Raw genomic sequence first — 16,372 nt, 5'->3', positions numbered from 1 at the left:
CTTCCTCTCTCTGAAATCAATAAAAGCATATTTTTAAAAAAACTGTTAGCTTGAAAATATGTTGCTTCAGTTGATTTTAGAAACATACTATTTGATTAATCCAGACTGTTGTGGAAACTTTGAAGCAGTTTGACTCTTACTAGGAAAGGCACCTTTTAAACTAGACTTTGAATGTTTATATAAAGAGGTATTTGGGATTTGGGAAGATGGTAAGAGAACCCATGAGTTTCCATTCCTTTATTAGTTATTTCTAACAATTGTCTGTTTTATATAGTTCTTGAATGTGCTCTGAATTTGTATTGAATGTTAATCATTGATAAAAATGCAAAGCCTTTTTTTAAGATTTGTCATTGACACTCTTCCCTTAGCATCTCTTCAGTAATAATCTGGGGATCCTTGAGAACTGGAGGAAAACCCTATCATTTTTTCATGTGATGGATTAATATTAAATTACAATAGGGAATATTATAATAATGGATTTTTTTCCATCCTTTCAGGGTTTGAAAGTATTCTTGAAGGGCTGTTTGGACCTGCATTTTTAAAAGATCTCAGTTTATTTAAAGGTATTCAAAATATTTTTTTGTTATTTAAAAATCATCCTGGTGACATGATACCTTGGTGATTTTAGCCTCTGTCTTCTCCTTTTTATTCATAGTTTTGTTGGTTAAAGCTATATCAATGTAAGCATCTTTTTGTGTTTAGTTAATAATGCAAAGTATATGTATGAAGAAGGTATATTAACTAGTGAGCAGTTGTTAAGATTTTACATAAATAGGAACCTGTCTACTATTAAGTTTTTTTGTTAAAATAATATTTTTGACATTCTCATTTGTTTCCTGAAAAATCCTCATCTGTGACTATTAATTTGTTATTCCTACTATTTTTGCAGACTGTGAACCTGAAAGCATTTCTGATTGGACTTTTGATGAAAATTGTCTGTTCTGTTGCTTGAGAAGAGATAAAGTAAAGGTAACCAAGAAACTCAATGAAACTTGTCTAGTATATTTTATGGTTTTTATTTTTTCAAAATTTGATTACTTTGGTGGAGACTTGTAGGAAAAGAAAGGTATGAGTCTGTATCTATATATATAAAAGGCTAAGCGACCGGCCGACTGGCCGGTATGTATGACACGCACTGACCACCAGGGGGCAGACACTCAATGCAGGAGCTGCCGAGCTGCATTGACTTGGCAGCAGCGGTTCTTGGGTGACGCACCCCAGAACCAGACAAGAGGGAGCCTTATTCCTCACAGGCTGCACAATTTCACCTTCGGCCAGCCGTGGGTTATGTTGTTGCTGGGGCACTGTCACCCAGAATCTGGTTTACTGCCTAGCTGTGGTGACTGCAGATGCCCTTTGAGCTGTGGCACAGTGCTGCCCAGATGCAGCCGGTGGGGAGGGACCAAGGGAGGCTGGCTCCAGGGCATGTCCAGCCCATCTCACCCAGTCCCGCCCCACTGGCCACCTTCTAATCAATTTCCTTTCAATGTGCATGAATCCATGCACCGGGCCACTAGTTTATTTATAAAGGATTTGATGGTAACTCAGTTTGCAATTTAGTGTTTCTAGTCTGTTGATTAGCCTTTTGAGAAATCTATAGTCCAGCATGTGTTGCTTTTATTCATATAGTTCACTAGGCAGAATAACTAACAGGGTGTCAGTTAATTATTCTGCCTAGTTATTTATTTTAAATATGAAGTGTATGGTAATTCAAGTAATGGGAGTCATTTGGACAAAAAGAATAGCAACATGGATCTGGATGAAGTAGCTACTAATTTATGTAGATTTATGATAGATTGTGGTTCCTTCTTTAGTATAAGATGTTCATAATATTTGAGCATGAATGCTCTTTTTATTCAATTGCAGAAATTGGCTGTACCTTTGGGTTTGTGCTTTGTTTTATGTTAAATAAAAACATAAGTAGAATTTTGGCTTAAAAACATTTCAATTGTTGGAAAAATTTATTAGTAATGGTTTTCTGTCTTCATACTACTTCTGTCCCCAGTTTTAAAGCTTTGGAAACATTTTGAATTCCTTCCTCTGCCTTGTACATGTCTAGCTTTATGTCATTGACCAGGTTATATCAGTTGTTCCCTCACCAAATTTCATCCCCTCCCCCACCCCCCATTCATCATTGTACTTCAAGCTTTTAGCATTATTTCTGAACTACTGAAATAGCATGATTCGTCCCTCTGTTGTCTTCAGTCTGTTAAACACTGCTACAGGCTTGACCCTCACCCCTCCATAGTGTAGGAATGTTACCCCATACTGAGTCTCCAGTGATTTTTCTCATTGTCTTCTGGGTACATTAACCTAACACTCAGTGACTCTGTGCCCTCCACAGTTCATTTTTCTTCCTAATGCTGTCCCACTCGTGTTTTGTATATTTTTCTTTTAGCTAAACTGGTCTGATAATTTGTATTAAACAACATGCTTTTACTATTTGGATTACAGCATTGCACTCCTGTTATTCTCAATAGCTTGAATCCCCCTTGCTCTTACTCTTGCCTAAGCCCCTCCTTTCCTATGAATGGCAAACCTTTGCTCTTATTGCTGTTTCAACCCTTCACGCTGTTGCAGTAAATATTATCTATACCAGTTATTTGTCATTTATTACTCAGTATTATTTCGTGCATCCTTTTCTATGTTTGAATCTTGTATTCCTGACTATATTGTCAACCTCTGAAGACTGTGAGCCATGTTGTATGCTTCTTTTTACCCTTGCATGTAGCCTTGTACCACCATTGTTGACAAGTGCATTAAAATCTGAAAGCAGGTTTTTTAAGAGCTGCTCACTGTTCTTTGGTGGCATGTTTTTTTCTGCTTACTACATGAAAAAGTTGTTGTGACTATTCATGGTGGTCTGTTTTCATTGAATTAATGAGGAAAGTGTTTTGAAATTTAGTGTGGTTTGAAAAAGAGAGACCAGAGAATTAAGCAACCGCCAATGAAGTTGAAGTTCATCATTTTAAACTGTGTATGTGTTTGTGTTGGTATGTTGTGACTATTTACTGAGCAAGTCATTTAATAGAAGGAGCAACTATTAGTTACCTTTTTTTCAGGGTAGTATTGAGCAGAAAGCCCTTCTATGTTTAGTAGTTGAGTACAGTACATTCTTGTAATGTGATTGAGTTTTCCATTGCTATATGAGGGTGAAATATTGACTGAATATTTTTAGAAGAAAATACATAAATAGCAAGGTATGGGATCATGTAGTTTTAAAACAGCTGTTCTTACTGTTCTACAATTTTTAGTTGGTTTTCTAATTAGAATATTTCCAGTTGACAACACATTTAGTTCTGGGAAAGATGCTTTTTGCCCTTAGACACCTCACTACCTGTACTTGGTTTATTTTTTTCAGAGACAGCCATAACATTTATAATGGGAAATAGGAAGAGAAAGAGCCTAGCCCTAGCTGGTTTGGCTCAGTGGATAGAGCGTTGGCCTGAGGACCCAAGGGTCCCGGGTTGATTCCGGTCAAGGGCATGTACCTTGGTTGCAGGCTCCTCTCCGGCCCGGGCCCTGGTCGGGGCACATGCAGGAGGCAACCAATCGATGTGCTTCTCTCACATTGATATTTCTTTCTGTCTTTCCCTCTTTCTTCTCCTTTCTCTAAAAATCAATGGGAAAATATTATCGGGTGAGGAGAGAGGAGAGAGAGAGAGGAGGGAGGGAGGGAGAGAGAGAGAGAGAGAGAGAGAGACTAGAAAATGAATTGTCAAGCACATATCTTTAGTTTTGTTAGATTTAAAATGATTGTGCTGGAACTCTTTGCAGGCACTCGGAACATTTCATCTGAGAAGGACTGTACTCCACTGTCTTGAGGCTTGCACTTTAAGGCTGCTTTAGGATTCCAAAAAAAGAAGGAAATATCAGGAGAGTATGGTAACAGCCAATAGGTGGCAGCAGAGCATGCTGTTGGAATTTTGTCTGAGGTTGGCATGATGAGAAAATCGAAATAATGTTTGGAAAACCTGTTAGAAATATTTGACATTTGTGAAAGAGGAGGGAGCTGTGCATTTTTTTAGTTATTTGAATTTTTAGTAGATACTGAAGCTGTTAAAATGGATAAAAAATATATACTAGTATTATTTATATTTTTTAAAAATGTAGGTGAAAAATACAAATTCACTTCTTAGGAAAATAGAACCAGGGATTCACCTAGAGATTACTAAAAAAATTGTTGGTTTGCACTTCAGGATCCTGCAACAGTTGAAAAACACAGTTGACACTTGAACCACACAGGTTTGAATTGCATGGGTCTACTTATATGTGTATTTTTTTTCAGTAAATACCTGTACTGTGTGTGATCTGTGATTGGGAGTCCACTGAGTATATGCATTGATCTACATCATTTTATATATAGGACTTAAGCATCTGTGCATTTTGATATTTATCAGAAGGAGAGGCATTCTGAAACCAATTCCCTGCAGATACCAAGAACAACTTAAGTTTAAGGGGAGTAGAAAGCGGTTCTCAACCTGTGGGTCGCGACCCCTTTGGGAGTCGAACGACCCTTTCACAGGGGTCGCCTAAGATCATCGGAAAACACATATATAATTACATATTGTTTTTGTGATTAATCACTATGCTTTAATTATGTTCAATTTGTAACAATGAAATTGGGGGTCACCACAACATGAGGAACTGTATCAAAGGGTCGCGGCATTAGGAAGGTTGAGAACCACTGTTATACATGGATTTTTGACTCTGCCAGTGGGTCGGTGCCCCTAACCCCTGTGTTCAAAGGTCAGCTGTATAATTTTTAAGGGAAAGGTAACTAACATCTTTTGAGCATCTACTATGTGCCTGTTACTTATATTTGTTCCCATTTAATTATTACAACAATCCTATAAAGTTGGTTAAAGTCATCTTAGTTTTATAAATAAAGAAATAAGAAAATTAAGGGTGACTAAATTATGGGCAAAGTCAAATACCTGGGACTTGATCCATTTTTTTTAGAAAACATTCATTTTGATAACAAAGCTAGGAACAGGAATATGGAAAATGGAGAGCAAGAATTAAGTAGGACTTAGAATTACTCCGTTTGAAAGAGTAGTAGAATATGAGTGTAAATAGACATGAGTTTATTTCAAATAGACACTCATCTGTGTTAAGAATCTCTTAGTAAGTGAATGCCTGCCTACCTGCCTGGCTTGCTTTTTTCTTTCTTTCCTTCCTTTTCTGTTTGTTGGGTACATAGTAGGCACTCAGTAAAATATTTACTGAACTAGTGACCCAGCGCGTGAAATCGCGCGAGACCCGGGACCCTGAGTCCCGCCGGCACTGCGGGACTCCCCCGAGTCCTGCTGGCGCCTCCCAGCGGTGCCAGCGGGACCCAGAGTCAAGTCCTCGCTCACCCTCGTGTGCCTTGCCACGCACACAGCCTCCTGGTGACAGGTCTTTGGTCGTTACGGCATTGCGACCACTGGGTTTTTATTATATAGATAGCTAACTATTTTGAATGCGTACATGTGCCAAGCATATTTACTCATGTGTCTTTTATATGTTTTTTTAGCTTTTCAAAAAAGTAATTTTAGGTTTATAAAACACTTGTAAAAATAATTCCTGTATGCCCTTTACTCAGAGTCCCCAAATATTAACATCTTATGTAACCACCTACTGTTAAAAAAGTAAGGAAATTAACGTTGATGCCATACTATTATCTAATCTGCAAGCCTTTTGAAATTTGCCAGCTATCCCAATAATGTCATTTTTCTGGTCCAGGATCCAATCTAGCTCACGCTTTGTATTTAGTTGTCATGCCTCCTTAATCTCCTTTAGTCTGCGATGGTTCTGTTTTTCTTTACCTTTCATAATATTGACACTTTTGAAGAATACTGGCAAAATGATTTGTAGAGTGCTCCTCAATTTAGACTTGTTTAATTACTCCTCATTATTAAATTCCACTCAAGCATTTTTTGGCAAGAATTTCACAGAATTGATGTGGTGTCATCCTTAGTGTTCTATATCAGGAAGCATATGGTTAATGTTTTCTTTAATCACTTAGTTAAGGTGGTGTCTGCCAGTTTTTTCTCATGTAAGGTTTCTGTTTTTACCCCCCTGTTGTACTTAGAAGGTATCTTGGGGTGAGGCACTTTGAGATTTTGTAAATATCTTTTTGTCATCATACTAGTTTCTCCTCCATCATACAGTAATTTTAGCATCCATTGATGAATCTTGCTTGAAAAACTTAACTGTGGTAATGATGATTAATGATGGTTTTCTATTGTTACTTCTTATGCCTCTATTAGTTGCAATTCTTCTATAAGGAAGAGCTTTCCCTTCTCCTCCATTTATGTACTTATTTGTTTACCTAACAGTATAGACTCATGGATTCTTATTTCATTCTGTGGACTATAATTCATTTCAGTTATTATTTATTTTTTTAGTTGACATTATCCTAGATTTGGCTATTGAGAGCCCTTTCGGGTTGGCTTCTTATCTTTTTTGACATTTTTCTATAATTTATTTTTAGCACTTGCTTATTTTTTGGCACCAAAAAATATTCCAGGCTTATTTTTGCTTTTCCTGTCCCAAACCTGGATTTCTTCAAGGAACCCTAGTTTCTTTATTTGGAGAGTTGTATAAGAAAACCAAGTTTGGGCACTGGGTGTATTCATTGGTACTAGAGCATCTTTGCTTCTAAGTCACCATGCTGTGTCCCCTGGACTTATTTTATAACTGATAGTTAGTACCTTAAAGATTACCCTCGCCCTAACCGGTTTGGCTCAGTGGATAAAGTGTCGGTCTGTGGACTGAAGGGTCCCAGGTTCGATTCTGGTCAAGGGCATGTACCTTGGTTGTGGGCACATCCCCAGTAGGGAGTGTGCAGGAGGCAGCTGATTGATGTTTCTAACTCTGTCCCTCTCCCTTCCTCTTTGTAAAAAATCAATAAAATATGTTTAAAAAAGAAAAAAAGATTACCCTCATTTATTTTGCACGCAGATCATGGCAACCACCAATTCATTCTCTGCATCTGTGAGTAGGTTTGTTTGTTTGTTTTTAGATTCCACATGTGAGATCATAAGTTTTTTGTCTGTCTGACTTATTTCACTTAGCATAATGTCCTCAAGTTTCATCCATGTTATCACAAATGGCAAGATTTTCTCTTTTTATGGTTGAATAATATTCCTGTGTTGTGTGTGTGGGTGTGTGTGTAGATAGATAGAACACATTTTCCTTATCTATTCATCTATCTATGGACACTTAGGCTGCTTCCATATTTTGGCTATTGTAAAGAATGCTGCAGTGAACATGGCAGGGGGGTTCATATATTTTTTTGAGTTAGTGTTTTTGTTCCATTCAGTTAAATACCCTGAAGTGGAATTGCTGAATATATGGTATTTCTATTTTTAACTTTTTGAGAAACATCCGTATTCTTTTCCATAGTTACTGCACTAATTTACCTTCTCATCAACAGTTCACAATGGTTCCCTTTTCTCCACATCCTAGCCAACACTTTATCTATCTATCTATCTATCTATCTATCTATATAAAACTCTAATATGCAAATAGACGGAACGGCAGAACAACCGGTTGCTATGACATGCACTGACCACCAAAGGGCGCGCGCGGAACATGGCGGGTGTTGGCAGCAGGCAGCAGAGCTTGGAACATGGCGGGCATCGGCCGCAGCAGGATGGTGGAGCAGGTGAGCAGGGGCGCCAGACCAAGATGGGACACCGGTTGCTGTCATTGGGACGAGCCTCTGGTGGTTACTGAAAATTCTTTGCTCCTGCATGCCACGGTTCCACCCGACGCTCCCACCTGCTGCAGGCGTCTGGCACCAGTCCTGATCGCTCAGCGCTGTCAGCAGGTTCGAGCGGCAGATGCTAGTCCCGATGGCCCTTCAGGGCTTCTCCACCTCCCCCTGCTCTTGAGGGGCAATTGGGGCCGGCAGCTGCCTCTCACACCTGCTGCCAGTGACGGCCCTGCTCACACCCGCTGCTGGTGCCGGAACCGCCGCTTGCACCCACTGCCGGCTTCAGCCCCACTCCCACTCGCAGCTGGCGCCAGAGCCACTGCTCGCACCCACTGCTGGCACCATCAGCCGGTACGAGTGGCGGCTGCTGGCCCCAGTCGCCCCTGAGGGCTTCTCCACTTCCCCCTGCTCCTGAGGGGCAATCAGGGCAGCCGCTGCTCACACCCACTGATGGCCCTGACCCCACTCACACCCACCACTGGCATCGGCCCCAATTGCTCTGCACTGTCGGTGGGTGTGAGCAGGGCCGGTGCTGTCAGCTCATGGGAGTGGAGGTGACGGGAGTGGGGCTGCCGGCAGACGGGACCAGGGGCCGCAGCAGGATTGGCCGGGTGGGGGTGTGGAGGATGGGCCGAGACCCACCCCTGTGCCCACTGCAACCTCACAGCCCACGGTTCTTTTCAAGGTGCATGAATTCATGCACTGGGCCCCTAGTTGATAACCATTCTAACAGCTGTGAGCTGATACCTCATTGGTTTTGATTTGTATTTCTCTGATGATGAGTGATGTTGATACCTTTTCTTGTACCTATTGGCCATCTATATGTCATCTTTGGAAAATTGTCTATTCAGATTGTTCTTTTTTTTGAAGAATAATTTATTAAGTTTGATCATTAAAATAATATATATTCTTAATAAATTCTAATTTTTTAAAAAAACCACCCAAGACAGTGGTATATCTACACAGTGGAATACTATGCTGCTGTAAAAAGGAAGGAACTCCTACCATTTGCAACAGCATGGATGGACCTAGAGAGCATATTCTAAGCGAAATAAGCCAGTCAGAGAAAGATAAATATCACATGATCTCACTCATTTGTGGAATATAATGAACAACATAAACTGATGAACAAAAACAGATCCAGAGACAGAGAAGCATCGATCAGATGGTCAAACCTCAGAGGGATGGTAGGGGAGGGTGGGGGTGAGGGGGAGAGATCAACCAAAGGACTTATATGTATGCATATAAGCATAACCAATGGACACAGACACCAGGGGGGTGAGGGCATGAGTGGGGTTGAGGGGGCAATGGGGGGTAAGGACACATATGTAATACCTTAATAAAGAAAAAAAAAGTATACAGAACCTAAGGCCCCCGATCTTCTGCCTCTGGTGTGGGAAGGCTTATCAACTAGAGAAAATGGGGCTAACAGTCCTTTCACAAAAGGACTCCTTAATGCTTTATCTGAAAATTACCACATGACGCCTTGGGACTGGCAGATTTTAGCTAAAAGGACTTCAGACGCCAGTCAATGTGACAGAGAGCAGAATATGATAAGATCTGTGAACCTAGGCTGAGACCTAGGCCGCACCTGGCTGTAAGTCCCAGGCAAATGTAAAACATCTGAAAGATCCATGAAAAGATCTGATTTATTAAGTCTTGTCTATGTGTTATGCACGCTTGTAAATATCGTATATATGAGTGTTGATTGTTGTTTTATCTGTCTTTGTTGTTTGGTTTAATTTGTTTATTGTTAGTCTATTAAGCATGCCTCTGATTTACCTTCATAGAAAAGAAACAGTAGATAGTCAGACAATTACTGACTTTCCCCAGAGCAAACAGAATGTGGGGGTGGGGAGAAAGAAAAAAAATAGTTTATTAAGTGAGTCTATCATTTCTTTCTGGCTATGGGTATAGGTCTCACTTCTTTTGGTTCAAATCCAGTGTAATATTCCCCCCTGAGCCCACTGTGTTTTCTTCTAAGGGTTTTAGAGTTTTAGGTCTTTGGTCCATTTTGAGTTGATTTTTATATATGGTATAAGGTAAGGATCCAACTTCATGCTTATGCATATGGATATTCAGTTTTCTCCACATCATTTGTTAGAAAAGAATGTCTTTGCTTCTGGCACCCTTATCAAAAATCATTTGACCATTTATGTCGGGGTTTATTTCTGGGCTCTCTATTCTATTTCATTATTCTATGTGTCTGTATCTTTTTGCCATAATCATATTATTTTGATTACTGTAGTTTTGTAATTAGCTTTAAAATTAGGAAGTGTGGTATCTCCAATTTTGTTTGCATTTTCAAGATTGTTTTGGCTCTTTGGGGTTCCTTGAAATTCCATATGAATTTTAGGATGGATTTTTTTTTAATTTCTGAAAAAAATGTCATTGGGATTTTGATAGGGGTTGCATTAAATCTGTAGATCATTTTGCGTAGTATTGACATCTTAACAAAATTAAGTCTTTGCCTGTTTGTTGCTTATATTTTTTCTTTTAAAAAATTTCTTCAGTTTCTTATTTCTAAAGTTAAAATCAACAACTATGTATTTCACTGTTAGTAGTATGTCAAAAGTGCCAGCTACTGTGGTTGAATTATTTCAAGTGATTAAAAAGATGTTTTAGCCACAGACGCTATTTTCAAGAAATTTATAGTCCAGTGGAGGAAGTTAGAAATACATACATATCCTATATAATAAAAGCCTAGCGACCATAACGGCAGAATGACCGCTTGGCCAGTCTCTATGAGGTGCACTGACCACCTCTCGGTCCCTTTCCCCCAGAATGACCGCTTGGCCAGTCTCTATGAGGTGCACTGACCACCTCTCGGTCCCTTTCCCCAGCCAGCAGGCTCCAATCACCTGATGGTGAATGGGGACCTGGGGGAGGGTGGCGGGGGATGTGGGCGGCTCCAGTCCGAGGCCCCCTCCCCACCGGTCGCCCCACACACAGAGGGCGACCCGGGGTGAGGCCAGCGAGCGGGTGGGAATGGCCGACCTCTCGGTCCTTCCCCCCGGCTGTCAGGCTCTGATTGCCCAATGGCGAACAGGGAACCGGGGTGGGTGGCAGCGGGCAGCGGGGCCAGCTTGCGGGCAGGAACGGCCGGCCTCTTGGTCCCTCCCCCCGGCCATCAGGCTCCGATCATCCCATGGCAAACGGGGAACTGGGGTGTGTGGCAGCAGGGGCAGGGCCACGAGTGGGTGGGATCGGCCGACCTCTCGGTCCCTCCCCCTAGGCCTTCAGGCTCTGATTGCCTGATGACAAACTGGGAACCTGGGTGGGTGGTGGCAGGGGGCAGGGCCAGCTGCTGGCAGCCAGGGAAGATGGCCCTGATCACAGGCCAGGTCTAGGGACCGTACCCATGCACAAGTTTCGTGCGCCGGGCCTCTAGTATAAATATAATAAAGGTAATAAAACCACTGCTGTCAGAGCAGTATGAAGTGCTATAGGAGTTTTGAAAAAGGCAAGATTACCCTCAGCCAGGCTTTATAATACTGTTGCCTCAAATATGCAGTTGGATATCATTGGGCATCTATACATCCGCAGTCACTATGGAGAGCAGATAGATATTCAGGAAATCTTCTGATTGAGATTGGGTTGTGGATGAGAATTGAGATAGTACAAACTTTTAATTTCTAACCACTGGAAGGATATAAAAAACCATTGCTATTGGCTGTGGGGGTGGCTTGCATTTGTCTTTTAATATTCATAATAACTTGTACATGTATAATGGAAGAAAAGCTCTAACAGCAAATGTTTATTATAGATACTGGTGAATTAAAGATAATGGTAGTAAGAGTCACTTGCCACTTACACTCTAGGCTTTATTTTCATGAACAGTAATAGCAGTTAGATATACTGAGTCATTCATGGCCCATTTGTTGTGCATTTTGAATACCATATTTAATTCTTGCTTCAACTTTTATTATTTTCTTATTCTTTAATTTGATGGTTTGCTTAACAAAATTTAAGGTAACATTGACATACAGTAAAAATTGCGTTAAGTACAACTCATATTTGTTAATGTAAAAAGTAGTAATTTACATGGAGTAATAAGGATTCCTTTTACATCACTGATCTTAAAGAGTATGAGCTTTTTAAATGGTGGAGCCATTTGAAAATCCTAAGATTTGCTGGCATTTAAATTAAAAGGACGTCGGAGAGTGGCATTTAAATCAATGAGTTGCATCTTGTCTATTCTTTTTAGTTCATTGCTTAAAATGTCAGTAAACAATGGGTAGCTGTATGCCCATGATCTACTCAGGTAGGCCTTTCTAACGGAGTTATTATAAACCCACATACATACACATGCTTTTGATTCTCAGATTTTCTATACCATATGGTATGATTTTTTAAATACCATTTGAATTAATTCAGGCACAGAGTGGGCATGGTCTTGAATTTAGACAGGAATGGCTCTAAAATGTCACCCCTTAAGTTTTGTGTCATCCTACTGAAATCTAGACCATCTTGTCTTTCCTAAGTGAAACTTGTCATTACTACTTCCATTTCCTTTCCTGAGGTGTTAACTCTGAAAAAGAAAATAATCAACTATGTAAGCGTCCTTCCCCATTCGTTTCCTCCAAAACACCCACACTCATAAGATGACAAATATTAAAGTTACAAAAGAAAATTTTTAAAGTTTAACTGTTTATTGCCCTGAGGTCTAACTTCCATGCCAACATAATTTTGTTGCTTTATTCAATAATGCCCTTGCTATTTCAGGAACCACTAGAGCTTTTGTTATAGTTCTTGGAGACCTTTAATAATTCTCTCTCTCCAGGGTTAGCAGACTATGGTCTGTTCCCAAACCCGTCTCACAGCATGTTTTTATAATACTGCAAGCTAAAATACTTTTTTTAAGAAAAGGAGAGATGCAGCAGAGACTGTATGTGGTCTACAAAGCCTAAAATATTTACTATCTTGCCCTTGACAGAACATTTCTTATTTCCTTTTTTCTTTTTTTGCTATCTTCATTGGGTCATTGAGATATTAAGAGAAGCCTGAAAATTAACTTCCATATCCTATCTATTATTCTCTTTGCTCTTCATCTTCCTCAGACTGTGTATCAGAGCAACCCATAACACAAGCAAATATAATTTAATGGCAAGACTGGGGATTATGGAGGAGACAATGGAAGAAGAGACAAGGAAGATCTGTTTTGTGGGAGAAAAGTAGGGGTTAGCATTTACCCACTATATAGCTTTTTCTTTGAAATAACTTCACATTTATAGAAAAGTTATAAGAATAGTATAAAAACTTTTGTGTACCCTTCACCTAGATTCACCAATTGCTAACCTTTTGCCAAATTTGCCTTATTATTCATTCTCTCTCTTAGATATTACATTGTAGCACACACATTCTCCTGAACCATATGAGAATAAGATATAGGTATATCCCTCATACCTCTTTATTCTTAAATGTTTTCGTGTATATTTCCCTGTGTCCTAAGAATAAGGATATCCACTTCTTTAACTACATAGTATAGTTGTCAAAAATTAGGAAAGTTAACTTTGATATGTGCTTATCTACAAATCTTCAGATTTTACCAATTGTCCCAAAGACTTGGTAGTTTTTTATACCCTCCTTTAGTTCAAAATTCAATATAGGATCATTCATTGAATTTGATTTTCACTACTCTTTAGTCTCCTTTTATCTAAAACGAGTGGCCTGGTGCATGGATTTGTGCACATTGAAAGGAAATTAATTACAAGAAAGATTTGTGTGGTAAAAGTTTATTTTTAAATTGTCAGTGCCCATCATATGTACCAGATGGTCAGTCACTTAGCCTTTTATATATATAGATATATAGATGTCAGTTCAGTAGGTGGTATTAACGATTGGGCAACAATCAACCTACTTATCACCATTTATATATAAGGATATAGCAAAAACTGTGAAATGCCATAAATGATGGCCACTGACAGTATATTCAGAATACTATGCAAATAAGTGCATGGCAAATAAAAGATACTGGGTGTTTTTTTTTTTCAATTTAAGAGTATGCTTGCTTGAAGAAAAAGATAGCACAAGAGCTTTTTTAAAAAAAATAAGTGTCATATTTCTTTGTAACTCTAAAATGTAAGATCATTTCTTTAATTTCAAGTGGTTAATTCAAAAGTTGAAATTCAGTGATACATTCAGCATTTAGCATCTTTAATACCCTGAGCCTATTTTTAATGATTTCTTTACTGAGGTAAATTTTTTGTATATAAATATTTTTTGTATATAAATAATACACTTCAGAGTACAGATTAGTGGATTTTGATAAATGTATACAGTTTATAAACTACCAGGACAGTTAAGGTGTGGGACAGTTCCATCACCCTAAAAATGAAAATATATGCTCAAAGACTTATATTTATATGTAAATAAGTTTAATAACCAACATCTGGAAAAATTCAAAAGTTCATATTTGAACTTAGTAGTCAGTCAATCCCTTTATCAGACTCCCAGACCCAGGCAGTCAGTATAGTTTTACCTTTTCTAGAATTTTACATATTAGGATCATACAGTATATAGTATTTTGTATTTGACCTCAGTTAGTATAGTTTTTTTATATTCATTCTTGTATTTATATATAATCTTTTGTTTCTTTTTATTGCTGAGTAGGTCTCTATAGCATTGTGATGCTGCTGTTTGCTTATCATTCATTTTTTTATGGACTTTTGAGTTTTTCCAGATTTGGCTATTAGACTTATTTACATATAAAAAATATAAGCCTTTGAGCATATGTTTTCATTTTTCTGGGATACAAACCTAGAGTTGGAATTACTGAGTATTATTATAATTGTATATTTAACTTTCTAAGATACTACCATGTGGTTCATCAAAATGACTGAACCATTTTGTAGGCTATCAGCAATGTTTGAGAGTTCCATTGGTCCACATCTTGCCGACATTTAATGTTGGTCTTTTTAACATTAGGCATTCTAGTGGATCTGTAGTGGTATCTCATTGTGATTTTAATTTTCATAACGAGATGTTGAGCATCCTTCTGTATACATATCGTATATGAAACATTTGTTTGAATTTTTTGCCAATTTTTAAACATTTTTTAAGCTGTAATAGTTTTTATGTAATTCGTACAAAACCCTTTGTCATTTTTTTCTCTTAAAAAATTGTATGTCCTATTTAAGAAATCTTTGCCCAATCCACTGACAAACACAAGAAAATCTCATATTTTCTTCTAGTTTAACTCATATTTTGATATATGATTCATTTCTAGTTAATTTTGCTATATGGAGTGAGTTAAGTGTTAAGGTTTATTATAATTCAAAAGGTAATCCAATTGTTCTAGCACCATTTGTTGATAAGGCCTTCTTGCCCCCATTGAATTATCTTGGCATCTTTGTTAAGTCAGTTGGCCATATACATGTGGGTGTATGAACTGTATGTCTATTCTTTTTTTTTAAAAAATATATTTTATTGATTTTTTACAGAGAGGAAGGGAGAGGGATAGAGAGTTAGAAACATCGATTAGCTGCCTCCTGCACATCTCCTACTGGGGATGTGCCCGCAACCCAGGCACATGCCCTTGACCGGAATCGAACCCGGGACCCTTCAGTCCGCCGGCCGACGCTCTATCCACTGAGCCAAACCGGTTCTGGCTGTATGTCTATTCTTATATCATTACCACAGTGTCTTGATTATTTTATCTTTATATCTGGAAATCAAGTAGTTTTTTTTCAAAACTTGTTTTTCAAACTTGTTTTGCTAATCTAGGTCCTTGACCTTTCTTTTAAATTTTTAAATCAATTTGTCAATTCTTCAAAAAGACTTTTAGAATTTTGATTAGGTTTGCTTGAATCAATAGATCATTTTAGAGAGAATGGCTACATTAACAATATTGAGTCTTCCAATTTCTGGTTATGGTTTATCTCATCATTATGTATGTCTTCTTTAAGATCGCTTAGCAGTGTTTTGTAGTGTCATTCCTCTTCAACCTGAATAATTTCCTTTAGTATTTCTAGTACTAAAGGTAGCTACTTTAAGTTGTAGAGAAAAGTATGAACTCTTTATTTGAAGACATCTTTTGGATATTTGTTTTATTGTCAATCTCAAAATGGTCATAAATGATGATAAAAGAGTATATTATATGGAGTATATATAGGTAGAGATAACCAAAAGCTTAGTAAAGAATTGAGGTCTTTTCTAACCCATTTAGTACTATATCTCCTTTCCTCCTTTGGGTGATGGATCATCAGACCACAAAGTGTTAAAGACTTCTGCATTTCTCTTTACCTCTCCTTTCTGCTACCTTCACAGTTCCCTTAAAAGAAATGTCCTTAAAATGATATTGGAAAATTGACAAAAATTAGTGACGTTACCAGAGAACATAGCAAATGAAAGATGATCTACACTTTTCCTTAAAAGCTGTATGCAAAATTAAGTTTTACACACATTCTCTTCATTTATGCCAGCCCTAGCAGTTAGAAAATAAAGGAAATAAAATAAAAGCATTTCATGATGGAAAGAATCCTATATAATAAAGAGCTAACATGCTAATGGTCATGACGCCCTTATGCCGTAAGGACTGTTCAGCAGGAGGCTGCGTGCACGACAGGGCAGAGCTGCCGGGTTGCTCTGGAGATGGGGCAGAAGCAGGGAGGTGCCCGGAGGAGGCGGGACCATCCCGTGGCGGGGAGGGCAGGGTGAGGCCCCAAA

The 16,372-nt window shown here is 38.6% G+C and overlaps 1 protein-coding gene across 2 annotated transcripts in view; it reads left to right on the top strand.

Moving 5' to 3' along the window:
* Window positions 1-362: 362 nt before the first annotated feature.
* LOC102433572 (ligand-dependent corepressor) overlaps window positions 363-16,372 on the top strand; it is a 67,929-nt gene continuing 51,919 nt past the window's right edge. For both annotated transcript variants that reach the window (XM_014456907.2, XM_023754878.1), the window contains exons 1-2: window positions 363-563; window positions 890-969. The gene's annotated coding sequence lies outside the window, so the exon portion shown is untranslated. The remainder of the gene's footprint in view (window positions 564-889; window positions 970-16,372) is intronic.

Source organism: Myotis lucifugus, unplaced genomic scaffold (assembly GCF_000147115.1).
Source record: "Myotis lucifugus unplaced genomic scaffold, Myoluc2.0 scaffold_66, whole genome shotgun sequence".
In the NCBI taxonomy this organism is placed as follows: Eukaryota; Metazoa; Chordata; class Mammalia; order Chiroptera; family Vespertilionidae; genus Myotis; species Myotis lucifugus.
Note: the sequence above shows the minus strand (reverse complement) of the source record. Positions and strands in the feature narration are given on the sequence as shown.